At 43.6% G+C, this 16,583-nt stretch overlaps 1 long non-coding RNA gene across 1 annotated transcript in view; it reads right to left on the reverse strand.

Annotated features, from left to right (window-relative positions):
* LOC116154706 (uncharacterized) overlaps nucleotides 1-16,583 on the reverse strand; it is a 41,207-nt gene that overhangs the window by 7,130 nt on the left and 17,494 nt on the right. Inside the window, exon 4 of the long non-coding RNA XR_004138643.2 lies at nucleotides 14,023-14,131. This is a non-coding gene — a long non-coding RNA (uncharacterized LOC116154706). The remainder of the gene's footprint in view (nucleotides 1-14,022; nucleotides 14,132-16,583) is intronic.

Consider the following 16,583-nt stretch of genomic DNA (forward strand, 5'->3'; position numbering starts at 1 on the left):
GGGGTCCCTGAATCAGCCGTGTCCGAGCCACCTGAAAACTTCTTGGAACTGCAGGAACTTGGCACTTACTTGTCCCAACACTGCTGCATCAAGCTACGTTCCAGCAAGATGACCTGGTGAATTCAATCATCTGAAACGCGTTGCTTTAAGCAGTTGCAATTTGAACTCATAGCCTTTCTGCTCTTGACATCTAAATAAATATTTCTTCACAATTTTCCCACGAGGTCAAAAGCAACGATGTCTAAAAACCCAGACTCACAAGAACCCTCGGAATTACTTTTTTCAATACTTGTCTTCGCTACCTACACCCAATCCATCGCCAGTTTGTACCTATTCACCCCGCTGTCTCATTGGTCTGCTTTTCCTAAACACCTGTAGCAGGCTCTAACAGATGCATTTGCCAGTCGGCCTCTTCATTTATAAATTTTATAACGTGCCTAATAGTACTATGCCTAATTAGCATATTTACACACAATACAAATCTAACGTGCAATTATTTTCAGCCTGGTAGGGGCAGTTTTTATCCATGACTTTGTGAGCTGTTGTAAGGGATATTGCAAACAATCTACTATTAATTATACGTGTCATAATTTATGAATAATTTGTATTTTTAAATATATTAGATGGGATTAAATATTATTTCTAAAATTATGTTCACTAACCTGCATTCTAATATGCTATAATGAGTAGCAGAGAAAGTGGTGGAATAATATATATTGGGCCAGAAATTGTACATAAGAGTATGTCTCATACATAAGCATCGTTTATCACAGGGGTCAGAAAACTCTGCAAAGGCCAGATGGTAAACTTTTAGGCTTTGTGGGCCAATTGATCCCTGTCACAACTACTCAACTTTGTCATTATAGTGAGAAAGCAGCCACAGAATACATCTTGATTACTACAGCTTTAAAACAAGTCTTGGAATCAGGTAGTTTAAGTCTTCCAATTTTGAATTTCTTCTTCAAAGTTGTCTTGGCTAATACAGGTTCTTTGCATTTCCATATAAATTTTAGGTTTAGGATAACAATTGCTAAAAAAAATCTGCTCAGATTTTGATGAGGATCGTATTGAATCAATTTGCGGAGCACTGACAACTTAACAATACTAAGTCTTCCAATTCACAATCATGGTATATCTTTCCTGTTTTTTAATATAAATGTTTTTATTCATAAATATTTTCCACAATGAAAATAAGTTTACAAAAAAAGGTCTCTCACTGGGGAGGGGGCGCGGGGCAGCCCTGGGCCCTGGGCCATCAGGATGGGAAAACTTCAGGGCCCTCCCTGCTTTCCAAGGGAGGGGGATGTCCCATGGCCTGGGGCCACCCCTCAGTCTTCCAGGGCAGGGACCCGACCTGGGCAGAAGGATGGGTGTGGCAGGGAGGGGCCTGGGTACTCAGAGGTGAAGCCTTCCTTATTTTTCAGTCCCCACTTCTTGTCCAAATAGACGCAGGTGCCCTACCTGAACTCCTCTGTGATTGTCTTGGGCTCCTCATGCCCCTGGAACCACAGCATGTATTTGGTGTGGAACTGCCACCACTTCTTAAGGGCTTTGGCTGCCAGTTACTGTGCCTTAGTGCCCTCTGGATAGAAGAGGAGGAAGCAGAGCGTCTCCAGCCACAGACGCTGGTACAACTCTGTTGTCCGGGTGCCGAGGCAGCATGTGCTGGTGACAGGGGATTCAGACGGGGGCTCCTGGGGAGGTACTGCTGCATGTGCATGGAGTCTGAGGGGTGGGGCAGGTGACGCCAGGAGGCCCCTTCCATGGCCTGCTGGTAGAGCTCTCCTTGGTGAGGGCCACAGACCCCAGAGAACACACACCCATACACCCAGCGACAGCAGCATGTTCAGCTCCGACAGCTGCAGGGGATGCGGGGCCGATGGGATGATGTAACGGCCACGGTGCTGCTCAGTCAGGTGCAGCCCTGGCACGGGGTCCTCAGTGCTGAAGGCTGCTGGCTCTTCCATGGACTTCAAAGAGCTCAGAGACTTGGGCCTTCATCCCCAGGGCGGTGCTGGATGCTGGTCTGTTGAGCAGGGCGCCAGCTGCCTTGGCCTCGCTGAAGCTGGGCATGGGGGAGCTGGGGGCATTCACAGGTAGTGACGCCAGGAGTTGTTCCCAGAGCCTGAGGTCACGCAGCCCTGGGTACTTCTGAGGTGCTGGGAGGTAGGTTGTGGGAACCAGATGGGGGACTCAGAGCCAGGCTGCTAGTGTTTTTGCTGCCCCTGCTGTGCTGAGAGCAGTTTTTTGTAGTTTTTAATGAGCAGGTCCTACACATGCTTGATTAAATTCATTCTTAAATATTTTATATTTTTGGTGCTATTGAAAATCCTATATAAAATTTTATTTTCCACGTTTGTTGCTAGCATACAAAAATACGTTCAATTTATTTTGTATACTGATCGTGTATTCTACAACCACACAAACTCATTTATTCGTGTGGGAGATTTTTTGCAGATCTGTTAGTATTTTTTTCAGGTACACAATTATGTCCTCTGTGAATAAAAAAGTTTAACTTTTGTTTTTCTCAGTCTGTAGGTCTTTGTTTCTTGTTTCATGTCTTACTTGTTTATTTTTTCGTGTGCTCCTTCACTGGCTGGGACTCCTACACAGGGATGAGCAGAAGAGGGTAAACATTCTGCCCTGATCTCATTATTACTGGGAAAGTAGTGTCTTTCAGTATTAAATTGTAGTGTTTGCTCAGGTTTGTGGTAGATCCTTTATTAGGTTGGGGTAGTTCTTTAATTCCTAGTTTGCTGAAGGATTTTTTTTTAATTGCAACTGGGCATTGAATTTTATCACATGATTTTTCTACATTGATTTGAATGATTACATGATTTTTCACCTTTATTCTGTTAATGTGGTAAATTATATTGATTGATTTTCAAAGGTTAATTAACCCATTCAGTCATAATGTATTATCATTTAATTTATATTCCTGGATTTTTTTGGCTACTATTTTAAGGATTAAGTCTATGTTCATGAGGGATGTTGGTCTGTAATTTTGTTTGAAGTCTTTGTCTGGTTTTGGTATCAGAGTAATGGTGACCTCATAAAATGAGTTGAGAAGTGTTCCTTTATTTTCTGAAAGATTTTAAGACTTGTATTTTTTCTTCGAGTTTTGATAGAAATCATTATTTAATCCACCTAGGCCTGAAGTTGGCTTTGTCAAAAGATTTTAAATTTTGAATCCACTTTTAAAATATATATAGGTCCATTTAGCTTCCCTATTTTTTCTTGTGTCTGTTTTAGTTATTTGAGTTTTTGAAGAAATTGTGCATTTTAACTAGGTTATTGCATTTATTGGCATAAAGTGGTTCATAATATTCTCTTGCTGTTTTTTAAATATCTGTAAGATTTGTAATGATGTCCTCTGTTTCATTACTGATATTTGTTTTTGTGTTTTTCTGTTGATTTGTTTTTTCAGTTTTTTTCTCCCTATGTGCTTTAATTTGGATATTTTCTGTTTTCTTTCTTCAAGTTCACTGATCTTTTCTTCTGTAATATGCAATCTCATACTAAGCCTGCATAATGTTTTTTTTTTTTTTATTTCAGGTATTGGGTCTTTGTGTTTTTAAGCTCTAGAAGATTTATTTATTTTTATTTTATAATTTCCAGTTACCTCTTCATTGTGTTCATGTTTTCCGCTAATTCCTTAAACATAGTTATACTGGTTGTTTTAAGGTCCTTGTTTGCTAATTCCATCTTTGTTATTTCTAGATCCACTTCTGTTGACTGACTTTTCTCTTCATTATGAGTTGTTTTCTTGTTTGGGGCACATCTAGTAACTTTTTTTAAATTTTATTTTTTATTGAAGTGTAGTTGATTTACAACGTTAGTTTCAGGTGTACAGCAAAGCAATTTAATTGTACATATACATACATATATATTTTTTCTCTTCACATTATTTTCCATTATATGTTATTACAAGAAATTGAATATAGTTCCTTGTGTTACTCAGTAAGTCCTCATTGTTTATCTATTTTATATATAGTAATGTGTGTCTGTTAATCCTAAACTCCTAATTTATTCCTCCCCTTCCCTTTCCCCTTTGGCAACCATAGTTTGTCTCCTGTGTCCATGAGTCTGTTTTTGGTTTGTAAATAGAATTTGTATTTTTTTTCTAGATTCCATAGATAAGTGATATCATGATATTTGCCTTTCTCTGTCTGACTTACTTCATTTAATATGATAATCTCTAGGTCCATCCATGTTGCTGCAAATGGCATCATTTCTTTCCTTTTTATGGCTGAGTAATATCCCATTGTATATATATACCATAACTTCTTTATCCAGTTGTCTGTTGATGGTTCTTTAGGCTGTTTCCATGTCTTGGCTGTTGTAAATAATGCTGCTATGAACATTGGGGTGCATGTATCTTTTTGAATTATAGCTTTCTCCAGATATATACCCAGGAGTGGTATATGGTATATACCAGAATCATATGGTAAGTCTATTTTTAGTTTTTTAAGTAATTTCCATACTGTTTTCCATAGTGGCTGCACCAATTTGCATTCCCACCAACGGTATGGAACTGTTCCTTCTTCTCCACACCCCCTGCAGCATTTATTATTAGTAGACTTTTTAACGATGGCCATCCTGACTGGTGTGAAGTGATACCTCATTGTAGTTTTGACTTGCATTTCTCTAATAGTTAGCCATATTGAGCATCTTTTCATGTGCCTGTTGGCCATCTGGGTGTCTTGTCTGGAGAAATGTCTGTTTATGTCTTTTGCGCAGATTGGGTTGTTTGTTTTTTTGATATTAAGCTCTGTGAACTGTATATTTTGGAAATCAGTCCCTTGTTTGTCATGTCATTTGCAAATCTTTTTCTCCCATTCCATAGGTTGTCTTTTCATTTTGTTTATGGCTTCCTTTGCTGTGCAAAAGCTTTTAAGTTTAATTAGGTCCCACTTGTTTATTTTTGCTATTATTTCCATTACTCTAGGAGCTGATTCGAAAAAAAATATTGCAGCAATTTATGTCAAAGAGTGTTCTGCCTGTTTTCCTCTAGGAGTTTTATAGTATCTGGTCTTACATTTAGGTCTTTAATCCATCTTGAGGTATGTGGCACACAAAACATTGAGGTTGTTTTTTTTTTTTTGTGTGTATATATATATACATTTACTGAAGTATAGTCAGTTTACAATGTTGTGTCAATTTCTGGTGTACAGCATAATGCTTCAGTCATATATGAACATACATATATTTGTTTTCATATTCTTTTTCACTGTAAGTTACTACAAGATATTGAATATAGTTACCTGTGTTATACAGTATAAACTTGTTCATTTTGAGTTTATTTTTATGTATAGTGTTAGAGAATATTCTAATTTCATTCTTTTACAAGTAGCTGCCAAGTTTTTCCAGCACAACTTATTGAAGAGACTTTTTCTCCATTGTATAGTCTTGCCTCCTTTGTCATAAATTAATTGACCATAAGTGCATGGGTTTATTTCCAGACTTTCTACCCTGTTCCATTGATTTATGTGTCTGTTTTTGTGCCAGTACCACACTGTTTTGATTACTGTAGCTTTATAGTATAGTCTGAAGACAGGGAGCCAGATTCCTCCAGCTCCATTCTTTCTAAGGTTATTTTGGCTATTCAGGCTCTTTTGTATTTCCATACGAATTTTAAAAATTTTTGTTCCAGTTCTGTGAAAAGTATCATTAGTAATTTTATAGGGATTGCATTGAATCTGTATATTGCCTTGGGTAGTATGGCCATTTTGACAATATTGATTCTTCCATTCCAAGAACATGGTATATCTTGCCATCTGTTGTGTTGTCTTCGACTTCTTTCATCAGTGTCTTATACTCTTTGGAGTACAGTTTCTTTGTCTCCTTAGGTAGGTTTATTCCTAGGTATTTTACCAGGTGGCATTGAGTGGCATTTGGGGGATCTAGCTAAGGAAATTTGAATTGGTGATAAATTTAGTTTGGGTTTGGTGGTATGTATTTATGTGGTTTGTAGACATTTCCATGTATACTTATTCCTATCTGTCCTGTGCAGGAACAGTCTTACCACTTATTGGGCAAATTTATACATTGATGTGATAGAGATACGGAGGACCAGAGAGCCTACTGAGATGGAACATGTTCTATGGTGCCCAGCACAGGGTGTGGGAGAGGATAGAGAGGAAGAGAAACAAGATTTTAATAGTGTAAAGCCAAGAGCTAATCCACAAAAAAATTCTTCCAATCAAGACATAGAAAGTTGCAATTGGAGGATCCAGTTCTCATCAATTTTTAGTAAAGGAAATTCTGTCAGAAATACTCTCTATATACAATCTATACAATTATACACATTCCATACTTTTCTTCTTTTTTGAAGAGATTATGCAAAATCAAATTGACTAGAATTCCTTATTTATAGGGCACAAGTCCTGTGGAAGAACTATAGTAAATACCCATTGAAGCTACTTATTGGATGAATTTTAAAAATTAAGAACACAGTATTTTATTTGCAAATGATGTGCCTGACAAGGCCTTAAACCCCAGAATATACAAACCACTAGTACAACTCAATAACAAAAAAACAAACAATTAAAACCAGAGCAGAAGACCTAAATAGACATTTCTCCAAAGAAGACATCCAGATGACCAAAAGTATGTGAAAAGATGCTCAATATCACTAATTATTAGAGAAATGCAAATCAAAACCACAATGAGGTATCATCTCACACCAGTCAGAATGGCCATAATTAAAAAGCCCACAAACAATAAATGCTGGAGAGGGTGTGGACAAAAGGGAACCCTCCTACACTGCTGGTGGGTATGTCGTTTGGTGAAACTATTATGGAAACTGGTATGGAGATTCCTCCAAAAACTAAAAATAGAGTTACCTATGATCCAGCAATCCCACTCCTGGGCATATATCCAGAGGAAATTCTAATTTGAAAAGACACATGCACCACAATGTTCATAATAGCACTATTTACAATAGCCAAGATATGGAAGCAAACTAAATGTCCATTGACAAATGAGTAGATAAAGAGTTGTGGTATATTTATACATACAATTGAATACTACTCAGCCATAAAAAAGAATGAAATAATGTCATCTGAAGCACATGGATGGACCTGGAGATCATCATACTAAGTGAAATAAGCCAGAAAGAGAAAGAAAAAAACCATATGATATCACTTACATACAGAATCTTATAAAAGGACACAAATGAACTTATTTACAAAACAGAAACAGATTCAAAGACATAGAAAACAAACATGGTTGCCAGTGAAGAAAGGGGATGAGGAGGGATAAACTGGGAGTTCAGGATTTGCAGATACTAACTGCTATATTTAAAATAGATAAACAGCAAGGTCCTACTGTATAGCACAGGGAACTCAAAACCTTGTAATGAAAAAGAATATGAAAAGGAATATATAATATGTTTAACTGAATCACTATGCTGTACACCAGAAATTAATACAACATTGTAAATTGACTATACTGCAATTAAAAAAATGGATGGAAAAAATTATTAAAGAATATATATATGTATATTGTGACTGACTCACTATGCTGTACACCAGAAATTAATACAATATTCTATGTCAACTATAGTTCAATAAAAAAATAGATAGAATAAAAAGAACACAAAATTTTTTGATCAACCAAGTTAGAGGAAGGACTGAATTATTTTATTCTCTCTACAGAAAATATTACAGAATAGTTGTAACATAAAGAGACCATCTAAGAATAAACAGCTCCAAAATGTAGGAATATATATGGTAGACTTGTATCAGCCATGAATTAATAAACATCTCATGTTGTTTTTTGGATCTTTGTAACATTTGTTAACTTTTAAAAATTCAAAATGTGTTATAATTTCTTTTCCCATTCTTTTTTTTTCTTTTGGATGTACTGGGTATTGAACCCAGGACTTCATGCATGTTGAGCACACACTCTACCACTGAGCTTTACCCACCCACCCACCCCGACCTTTTCTCATTCTGTATAAATATTTACTTTTGTACCTAATTTTGTGTTTGTAATTTTTAATGCTTTTTCTCAAAGAAGACCCACAAAATGTCTAAGTCTCAGGCCTCACAAAAGTTGGATCTAACCTTAGGTAGATGGAGGTGTTTGTTCTTTCCCCTTCATAATCTTGCTACCAGATTACACCTAAGACAGGGTCAGGTTAAATTCTGCTTCATATTACAAACATGTATTATCAAGTAGCAGAGGAACCATCACAAAATCTGTCCTGTAATCTCAATGAAGACCCAGCTCTGAGTCCTTTTAGGTACTCTGACAGGGCAGTTCATGGAAAACTTATGTGAAACAAACAACAGTATTCCACAGGCTGACTTCTGCTAACCAACTAGTTAAGAGTCAGGCAAGTAGGAATCCTCTGAATCAGCATCGTCACCCAGGGCTGTCCGGGAATCAAGCCCGGGTGAAAAGTAAGCGCTTACTGGACCCCACCCCACCCCTTTTTTAATTTAATGATTAACTGTTCGAAGGCAGGAAGAGGTAATTAGTTTAGTTTATTTATTTTTTACTGGAAGTACTAGGGGTTGAACCCAGGACCTTGTGCATGCTAAGCATGTGCTCTACCACTGAGCTATACCCTCCCCTCACTTGCTAGATTCTTGTATCCTGTTCTTACCATGTGACAGGGGAGCCTCTCTTTAATATTTGATCTAATTCTCTTCTCTTGACCATCACTTGTGTTATCAACAAAAAGCATCTCTATTATCCATTATGCTCATCAGCTGGCTTCTGATGACTGCTGGAGGTGCTGATGGCTCAAGACCTCAGCGTTCTTGCCTCTGGAGTGTGGCACCCCTGCATGTGCATTCCCAGTTAGAGCGATCCTTGGGTACAGGTTACATCTAAATCACACGCACTGCAAATCACATTGTCGACGCTGAGGCATTTCAAAGGAAATCACAGAGAATGTAACCTGCCTCTGCTGTTACAGTTAAGTCATGGAGTCCCGAGGAAACCGGGGATCCTGGGGAGGGAGACACAAGGAAAGCTTGCACCGCAGCAGCTCTGCTCCTGTCTGTTCTACATGTTGGGGTTCTGGGTGCTGTTTCCTTTGTGATAAATAAAGGGGACTGTGTTTAAAGCTTTGAAAACCATTGCTCTAGCACTAACACACCTCTCTTCATGGCCAACGCCACTTGTTGCTGTAATGAAAGGCAAAAGATGTGTTCGCGCCAGTGAAAATGTTGTTGGAGACTTGGTCTAGGCTAGCTGAGCTGGGGGGTAAAAACTGTGATGTCATCTGGTTCTCCTCTCCCTTCTCTTTGTTTCTAATAGATGCTTCTGTTAGGTAGTGAGATAAGTAGGGGCACCGGGCAGGTAGGTGGAGGAGAGGGAGGATGGTCCAGAAGATGCCATCACGTCCGCCTCCAGCATAAAGGGACTTTATTTTTTCTAAATGAGTGCCAGCAAGAAACCAGTTAGAACCCGACAGCCACAACTGCGTGGTAGCAGAAAGGACTTAACCGGACGTGAACCACTGCTCATTATATTATAGTTAACACTGTGGTTTAGGCTCCCCTCAGCCCCATGGGTTTTTCTGTGTGCACCATGGGTAAGGACAGCCGCAAAGGGGCCAAACATGACTAAGCATTCCAGGGCCAAGAGCCATCAATCAATCAAGAGACTACCTCTAAGCGAGGGTATAAGAGAAAAGGAGGAAACAGAAACGGCCGCTTTTTCTCCCGTGGACCAGCCCGCCTCCTGTTCTTGGGGTGTACTTTTCTTTTTTTTAAATAAATCTTTCAAAATCTTTTGCTACATAATGCACTGTCTCCTGACTGTACATTTATCTTTTGGGTATGACAAGAACTGGGGTCTTTAACTTTTGGGGTGATACTCCCACCACATTTTACCCACAAAAAGCTTTTTGTACTGGGGTCCAAATCTCCATAACCAAGCTGCTCAGTGTGATGGTTAATGTTATATGTCTGCTTGATGTTTAGCTAAACACTCCTTCTGAGCACGTCTGTGAGGGTGTTTCGGGGGAGAGATTAGCACTTGAATCAGTGGACGTGATAAAGCAGACTGCCCTCCCCAACGTGGGTGGGCATCATCTATCCACTGAGGCCTGAACAGAACGAACTGGGAAGAGGAAGCAGGAATTCTCTCTCTCTCTGCTTGACTGCTGAACTGGGACATCAGTCTCCTCCTGCCCTGGGATTCAGCTGCCCTGGTTCCCAGGCCTTCAGCTCAGACTCAGACTATACCACCAGTTCTCCTGGGTCTCCAGTTTGCAGACCACAGATCACAGGTTCTTCAGCCTCTGTAACTGTGTGAGCCAATTTCTTGCAGCAGATCTCTTCATATTTTCTTTCTTTCTCTCTCTCTTTGGTTCTGTTTCTCTGAAGAACCCTGATCAATACACCAAGGTAGAATTACCTCTAGTCTTCTGGACTAGAAGACCAACAACAGGGAGAGGGCTTGGAGGGGGACTGATGTAGGATTCAGAGCCAGGATGTATTTGACCTTGGTCTATAGAGGACATCTATTGTTTGTCTGTTAATATCCACTCTTTTCTCCAGGACCAGACACCTGTTATTTAGGGCTGCCACCCAGAGATGAGGTTCTGTAAGGGCTTTTCCAGTTTTGTTCTTGGTCTCAGGGATGACCCAGTCACCCAAGATGCCAACCTGGTACTTTCAAGGATTTTTCTAACTGAGAAACAAGCCCTTCCCGATCCTATGGCAGAGCTGTGAACACGTGAGCCTGGAGCTGCTGAGAGGAAAGCCCCTGGAAGGGCAGAGCGCTGCCCTGCAGCCCGCAGGAGAGCCTGAGGAAGTGTGCAGAGAACTTCCGGCTCCGGACCAGTCATCACTGATCCCAGCACTGCTCCTGCCCTCCTTGTTTGGGTTACACAAGTCTGCAAATTCTCTCTGTGCTTAAGCTTGTTGGAATTGAATTTCTGTCATTTTAAAAAAATTATTGAAGTATAGTCAATTTACAACGTTGTGTTAGTTTCTGGCGTACAGTATAGTGATTCAGTTTATATATATATATATATATATATATATATATATATATATATATACACACACACACACATATATGTCATTTTTAAAACAAAGATGTGTTAAAGCACCAGCTGAGGCAGCAAAACTATAGGGCTTGATAAAATTAAAAGACATGGAAACAACAAGAAAAATGGAACAAAATAACTAGGAAGAGTGAAATGTGCCAACTTGGAGTCTGTACCTCAGGGTAGAGAGAATAGATCCTGCGAAAGATGACCTTGAGACTCAGCTCAGGAAGACAAATGTGCCTGCGCTTGTTTCATTAGCCTTGGGGGATGGGAAGGGGTGGCAGCAATGGAGAGTTCTTTCCTCTTTTGGTAGTAAAGGGAGTAAAAAGTGAGCGAGTGTCACACAGGTGTGAGCGCACCTGCCTGGATATCCATACGCCACGAGGGTAGAGAGAGTAGTGCGAAGAGAGGAGAGGGACGGGAACGTGATGGTGGCATGTGCTCTGGTTGTGAAACCAGATGTAAGAAACGGATGACACGCTTCTGAGGAGCATCAAAGTCCGCGTGCTGGGCTGGGGCAGGGGGCACAGCTAGCTCCTGGAAGCAAGGATCAAGGGTTTGAGAGTACAGCCAGCCCAGCCAGGAAGCAGCCAGGCACAGGCACACGGGAGCAGGAGCTACACTAGATACAAAATGAACCGACTCAAGAACAGACAAATCCAGGCTCAAGGTCAGTTGAAGGGCAGAAGCCATGTGACACGACTGAGTCAAATCTAGAGAGAGAGTCATGAGAGTCAGACACAGGTAGAGGGAGGAGCCAGGGGCGGAAGCCAGAAGCGCGTCAGCCGGGCTGTGGAGGAGGCGAGTGGTCGCGTGGCTGCAGGACACAAAGGCTCACGTGGATTTCCACCTGGTACCCGCTCGGCTGAGATGCGCTCTCATACCTGTTTGCCCACGTGCAGTGGTGCTGCCCTCAAGGCCCCACGGCCGGAGCTGGCCTTCTGGTGGCAGAGAGCAAGATGGGGTGGGGGTGGTGGGACAGTGAGGAACCTCACTCCGCTAGGCCAGGGTGTCTTATACGGTCTCCTCGAGCTGCTGACAGTTTCATCTTTCATAATTTCAGGAAAGAAAGGAGAAGAACGGCTCCCTGAACTTCACAAGCTAGTGACATCCAGGGCCCAGCCAGACGAAGCCCCTGAACCTGCTGCGAAAGCAGATTTTAGAAATGTCCGGAGAAGGGTGGTGAGGTCTCTGGGAGCAGAGACTCTCAGCGAGCAGAGAGCTCAAGAGGAAAGGGAGGCTAAGTGGGACTTGTATTCTGCTGACAGATGATAGCAAGATAGCAGAACCCCCAACTCGTTCTTTCCTTCCAGATTCTCAGCTAGGAGGACTGATGCTCAGACTGGCAAAGGCGGAATTAACGCCGCTGAGTGGGCAGGAAGCCACACGGAAATCTACGAGCAGATTCACATACCCGCTCCGTACCTGGATGCTCCTGCAGGATTTAGCCCTCTCACGGTGTACCTCAGCTATTTCTGAGATGCCCAGGGTGCCAGGCTCTGAGTGTTTGTACTCCCTGCCAAATCTCTGCCTGCTGCTGATGATACTCGAGAGACGGGCCCCCTGCGGGCTCTCGCCAGCCAGTCCTACCGAGGCTACCACCAGGCAAGCCTCGGGGTGAGGGCCCCCAGGCCCCACTCTGCCCTCCCACCAGAGCATCAGAGGGAAGACACAGCCTTTCCTCAATCTCCCGAGCACAACTGAGCCCACACAGTTCTCCCTCTGGAACACAAGCTGCACACGGGCAGGGAGTCTGTTCTGTTTTTCCCACTTAGGCATCCCCAGAGTCCAGATCAGTTCCTGACGTAGAGCTGGAACTCATTAAATCTCTAACTCTCAGCGAGGCTTTACGGCACATTCCAAAAAACTAAAAGAACAAGGCAAGGGTAACTACCAAGAGTGAAAAGATGGTGCTAATTTCCGGGTTCTCAGGCCCAGATTTAGGAATGCTTTTGTATAAACTACAACAAAAGTACCCACCTTGAGCAGGCCATCCCTTTGTATGCAGAAGATGCCTTCATAGAAAGTAAAGGGTTCATTGGGCTGATGATGACACAGAAAAAATGTGTCCCCTCTGCCCTCCCCCAAGGTGGGTGGATACATTAGAAGGAAATCCCAATTGGTGGGCACAGCCCTGTGGGCCCACTGGTCAGTAGGTAGTAGCTCTGTATGAAGAACAAGGAGCGCCTTTCTCCCAGCAGGGGCAGCCCCACACCAGGGTGGACATGGCCTTTGGACACACGGCTTGGTGCCACCCCTTGGCCAGGCTCTGTGTTCCACAGACAAGCTGCACTGTCTCCCTACAGGGCTCCCAGGAGCCAGCACAGGACTCCAGCCCAACCCCACCAAGGCCCAGAAAGGGCCAGCCTCCCTGTGCTCATTTCCTGCCCCAGCATCTGCTCTTCTCTCTGATTGGTGATGGCATATGCCTTCCCCTGGAAAACCCAGCCCCCATGCCAGGCCCGCAATCTTATCCTGCAGTGACCAGTAGGATGGTCCCATCAGTACGTGATTGTCTGAGAGGCTCTGGGGCCATCAGTTTCCAGTGACGTCACATGAAGGACAGGATCGGTCCACCCCGGTTCCACTGCTCCGAGCATCCTTGGTTCTCTTTCATAGCCTCTTTTAGGAGAGGTCAATACTCCACCTGAATGGCCCTTGCAGTCCTCTGGGTCTCAGCCCGACAAACAATTGCTCAGGGAAAATCTACTCTCAACTCTGCAAGAATAATCAAATACTGTAATTCACCTACTTTCATACAGCTTTAAGAAATATTTCTCCCCTTCTCTGAAAGCAAGGTCACAGTGACTTAGCTCAGGCTCAGTCATAGACCAAAACATACACTACTAAGACAAAACATTAATCATCCAAACCTAAATCACATCCAGATTAATGACGACTTTAATCCAAAGAGCACACACCGGGTCCTGGCTTACATGGGTATGTAACAAAGTGACCCACAAAGTGTGACCCAAGGATGTACCATCCAGATGGAGTCAACTCACCATCTTCTTCCGGACAAAGATGGATGCAGGTGTGAATGGCAACTTCCACAGATCCTACCCACATGATTTACAAAGAAAATGGACGGTCTTGGCTTCACCCAGGACACACCTGTTACAAAGAAATAACAAAGAGAATGCAGGAGAGCTTCCTACTGTTGGAAGTGGAGTCCACTTTCTTGGCCCAAAACCATTTAACCCTTGGGTGCCAAAAGGTCTTGCAAATGTCACGGCTGAGTTCTGGGGAGAACAAGACTGGTAACATACGTCCTGAATGCAAAAAATAGAAGACGGTGAGTTCTGAAAACCACAAATGGTAAGCAACCTGGATCCTGGGTAAAATTTATGAAAAGAATTGTTTACAGGAAATCTACGAGCATCTATAAAAGGAAGTAGTGATTGCGAGGAGCCAGTATAGAGTCACCCATAATGTGAAGGCATAGTAACCATTTTTCTCTTTTTGAAAGGACTACTAAGCTCACAGGATTCTGAGCCGGTGTCTGTGGTTCAGGAAGAGAGCACGACTGTTCACTCCATCTCTGACCCTATAAATGAGAAGTTGTAAATTCACGGCCTGTGGTTCCCTGTGTTTGTTTGGCTCCACCCAGCTTTTATGACCCTTTTGGTGCAGTTGCCAACCTTTAAAAAGAGGGATGTGACCAACGGTATTCTTGCCCCAGTTGTCCTCTGTCCTCCCACCAGTGGCCGTGTGAACGGCTGTGTCTCCCTGTGGGAGGTGGGGGCGGGTGGGCATTCGCCCTCCTCCCCAGTTGCTCAGGCTTGGCCGGGGGCCTTGCCGCGGTGGATGGGGTGTGAGCCGAAGCTCCCTCGGCCACCTGGGAGCACATCCAGGATGGGGTCTGCTCTTCAGCCTGGATCCTTGAACAAGAAGACATGCAGAGCAAAGCTCCCATTGCTGATATGTAACAGGAACAGAAATGAACCTTTACTGCTATGAGCCACTGATGTTTTGGGGGCTGTTTGTTACTACAGCCTAACCTAGAAAAGGTGACTGATAGAAGAGATATCTGATAAGAATCTGCATCTTGCATTTTTCTTAAAGAATCAGAAGATCTGATGACGCTGGTCCCCAGGGCCCCATGGCAACAAATGGCTGGAGATGATAGGCGGCTCCCCCTTTTGATGGAGACCAGTCACCCCCTGCCCACTTTACCCAGCTGCATGGCTTGCTGGCCCTTCTGAGCATCTAACTCAATGCCCCGAGCCACCCATACATAACGAGGGCCAGAGAGAGCTGTGAAAGCGAGTCCTGGGCAGTAAGACCCTGTTTCAGGCACTTGTCAAACATTCCACATGGCATCCTCGGCTTCCGACCTCACTCACACACCCACTGCCTGTGCTGCTCACTCCAGCCTTGTGACTTTTCCAAGCTCCTCAAATGCAGAATGTTCTCTCACAGCACAAACCAGGTGAGACATAAGGGCTGACTTGACCCTCCCCTTCCTTTCAAGAGTCATTGCTGGAAGCCGTGACCCCTGTGGTTCACTCACTGCTCAGCTCCAAGAATTATCTGCACACCCTGGAGACCCCATCCACCATCCTCCCATTCCCCATCGCACCCGCAATCCTCAGCAAGTGCTCCACGGGTAGGTGAGCTCAGGAGGTGATGGAAATGCACATATTGAGTTCTGCTGCTGTGTGGATGCTGCCGCATGGAAGCTACCAAGTGCCTGGGAGCAAACCAAGAGTCTCAGAAGCTCTCCTGCTACCGCTTGCTGACCTCTCCTTGTCTTCCTCAGCCTCTCCTAACTGGAGAAGGCCAACTCCACTCATCTGAAATGCAGTTATATGGTCTAAGTATCTCCCCTCTGGACACCTCAGATGCCAAGGCCCTAAACACTTATGTTCCAACATGGCAGACCCAAAATCCCGGGGCCTCCCAAATATCCTCCCTTCAGCTGGACCCCAGTGCCCTTGGCCTATTCATGGGCAATGGTCTGTGGCAGTGATTCATCAGGGTCAGCCATCCCAGCAGGGTCCCTGCTGGATAGTGAGGGAAGGTAGAGTGCAGAGCTCAACAAGGATTCAGAGATGCCACTGCTGGAAACCACGGCCTTTTCCTAGAGCCCAGATGGTACCCACCCCCCTCACCTGGCACAGGGAGGAAGAAAAGTGGAAGCAGCTTCCCAGGCTCCCATTGGCTAGAGCGAGGCCATGTGGTCTGTGTTGTCTTGCAGCAGCAGCGAGGCACTGGGATCCTGGACCACTCCAGGACATCACATATTTGCCTCACCTGGTCTCTAATCTCACGCCCTTGTCAATCCCATTTTATAGGTGGCTGCCAGAAAAAGCCTTATAAAACACACCTCTGATTATGCCATTCTCAGGCTTAGCCCTCTCTTGCCTGCTTCCCATCGCTTTCAAGATGCAGTTCAAGCTGCTTAGCATAACAAGCAAGTCTGTTCATGATCTGGCCCCACAGGCCTTTCGGCCTTCCCCTACCTCCACTCCCTGCCTGTCCCTGAGTTCATGCCGCATCAGACGGTTCAGGGCTCCTCAAACCCTCCAGGCTGTGGCACGTCTCCTGGTCTCCCGTATGCTTG

This window comes from Camelus dromedarius, chromosome 9, assembly GCF_036321535.1.
Source record: "Camelus dromedarius isolate mCamDro1 chromosome 9, mCamDro1.pat, whole genome shotgun sequence".
Taxonomy (NCBI): Eukaryota; Metazoa; Chordata; class Mammalia; order Artiodactyla; family Camelidae; genus Camelus; species Camelus dromedarius.